General features: G+C 42.0%; 1 protein-coding gene and 1 long non-coding RNA gene across 3 annotated transcripts in view; one reads left to right on the top strand and one right to left on the bottom strand.

Annotated features, from left to right (window-relative positions):
* Window positions 1-2,655, top strand: part of LOC116696189 (nesprin-2) — a gene marked incomplete at its 5' end in the record, with an annotated part of 139,700 nt that overhangs the window by 114,466 nt on the left and 22,579 nt on the right.
* The window catches only part of LOC116696197 (uncharacterized), a 17,264-nt gene continuing 15,963 nt past the window's right edge, over window positions 1,355-2,655 (bottom strand). Inside the window, exon 3 of the long non-coding RNA XR_004333652.1 lies at window positions 1,355-1,367. This is a non-coding gene — a long non-coding RNA (uncharacterized LOC116696197). The remainder of the gene's footprint in view (window positions 1,368-2,655) is intronic.

The following is a 2,655-nucleotide window of genomic DNA, read 5'->3' as shown; positions in this document are numbered from 1 at the left end:
TCCCGGAATGCTGTGTGGACTAGCCAGACCCTCCTCTGCAGCTTTGTGGCGCTAAGGCCTGGCAATGCGAGACTATTACAAACTTGAATATTGCGAACGAGGAGTTAACTGAATCCAAAAGGTGGGAAACTGAAGTTGGGAATCCAGGAAGGGGGTAGCAAGGAGCTATGTTTGCCAGGGTGGTCTACAGTAGTGACTCGAGCAGAGGCAAAAACTGAGACCAAACCCTCCCAGGAATCAAAAGATGGAGCAGACGGAACTGCGTGGAGAGGAAAATGTGAAGCTTTCTCCAGTTTAACGTCGTAGTGATGAAGATCAAGACTGGAAGTCAAGTCAGCTGAGGTTCAATAGAGAAGCAAGGTGGAAGAAATTTTTATCAGGCGGCCAGGGCTCTGCTTGTAAAAGGGCTTCTCAGACAATGTTAAGTGACTCCAGCGCCACAGTGACTGAGGCTCATTGTTTTTTTTGTGTTTAGAGCCATTCACCAAACTAAACTGACAGAAAAAAGGTAGCTCTTAGGAACAAAAGTAAATTATTAAACCTCAACAGGAGACATTTTGTTTTTATATAGAGAGGTGGCTTGTGGCTCAAGGTTGGCGGTTCAATCCGGCCACATGTCAAAGTGTCCCTGAGAAAGCCACTAAACCCCAAGTTCTTCCCCAGATCCTCTATGTATAGCTGTCCACTACATCCTAATATTTAGGATAGGTTAAAATGCAGAAATATACTTTCACTACATTGTACTGTGAGTATGTTACGATTAATAATAAAGTTTGTTCGTTTTGACAAGTGAAAGAAAACTTCCAAATGGTAATTCACAGCGGTAAAAAATATGGAACCAGCTCCTCTTCAGACTTTGCACCTCTATAACTAGTGAGATTAACTAAAGGCTTAAAAAGTTTTACGATGGCGTGGGGCAGAATGGAGACTCTACTTTGAGGGGAGACACCGCAGGGCACTTTGAGTGGACTTTAGGGAAGGAAGTACCTCACTCGCTCACTAGTGATGCACGCCTGCTTTTAAAGCCTTTATGTCCCGGCCACCCTGTTGTGATTCACAGCATAATAACAGGAGAGTAGAGTAATGTGTGCTGCAAAGTAAAATCTCAGCAAGCTGCAGGAAGAGGGGTATTTGTGAAGGAGGAAGCTGTCACACAGGGCCGAGAGACGCTAAATGCACCGATAGCTTGGCCTCTGCTGGCGGTCCAAAGAAAGGAAATGGACGTCAGCCTGTTAGTCCATTTGCAGTCTGCCGTAGTGCTACTTTACTGAAAGGAGAAAGGCTTCTGGTATGAGAGGATGAGGAGGAATGGGAAGGTTCACTGAGAGAAGAGTTTTCACAAAACGTTAACTCAATTTGTTGATGCACTGATTAGGCACATGTCCATTGGCGGTTGGATCAGGTATCGATCAGGGATCGACCAATATCGTTTTTTCAGGGTGGATATTGATACTGATTATTTGTAGTTAATGAGACTGATAAGGGACATTTGGAACCGATATGCATGTACAGAAAAAATTCACATTTTGTAATTTTTCAAACTTCAACAAAAAAGTTGAATGTTAAATTCTTCAGGCAAGTATGTAATAAAACTAAAACGCTAAGCATAATACACAGTCAAAAAAAAAACAATAAATCAATACAAAAATAGCTTCCGGAAATCTAAACAAACAACAGTTAGTTGCAAGTGTTGCAGACTGCTCACGGAGCTGTAGCGGAGCCAAAGTAGCACACTTTTTTAATAATTACCTTTATCAGTCATTGGTTAAATAAAACACCAATTCAGATAATATGTTGATCCCAAGTATCAACGCAAGTATCAATCCATCACAGTTTAAACACAAAGAAAGCGTAAGGTAACGGACATACGTCCGATAAGAGTGAAATCTGGGGAAATTTCTGGCGGCAACAAAGCAACCCAGGAAGTGGAACGTTGTGGATGTACACACTGAACGGAATAAAATGGTGGGTTATGTTAGCGCCATGTACTAACACAGACTTTTGAAAGGAAGCTTTTTATTTTTACTTTTTTTGTGACCCCATATCAACCACGATTGGACAAACTTAACAATAGAAACCAACGCCCAACCCTAGGACTGATTATCTCTCGCTAATCACTTTCTCTCCTCTCCAAAAACACTTAAAATACTCTGAAATTAGACAGATACATATCCAAGGAAAGAGTAAATGATTGAACAAGGAAAAGGTTCATGAAAGAGAGGGATATGTGTGATAGACAGGCAGAAACAAGTAAAAGTTGAGAAAGAAAGCCAGGATGGCTGAAAGAGACGGCTTCTCAAAAAAGGCTGCAGCTCTCTCCATTAGTGGATGAAGGACGGCTAAAATGATCCCGCATGGATGGGCTCTTTAAGCTTTCATCTCTCACCATGGCAACCCAGAGAGTTGTAACTTCTAACAAACAAATTTGATTCTCTGGCTCTCTTTCTCTCGCTCAGAGACACAGACACCAAAAATCACAATCTAGCGTAATAATCCCTCAGGACGACTCTGCGGCTGACAGGGGAAACCATCCAGACTCTTGTTTTCTCCTGCTGTAACTCCACTTCTGCTTTGAGGACTCTCCATTCTGCTGCTGTACTGTGCTTGAATATTTATTTGTGATTTTGATTTTGGCTTCTAACGATCACAAAAACA

The sequence above is a fragment of the Etheostoma spectabile genome, chromosome 9, assembly GCF_008692095.1.
Source record: "Etheostoma spectabile isolate EspeVRDwgs_2016 chromosome 9, UIUC_Espe_1.0, whole genome shotgun sequence".
Classification (NCBI taxonomy): Eukaryota; Metazoa; Chordata; class Actinopteri; order Perciformes; family Percidae; genus Etheostoma; species Etheostoma spectabile.
The sequence above is the reverse complement of the archived record's forward strand: the minus strand, read 5'-3'. Positions and strand labels throughout refer to the sequence as shown.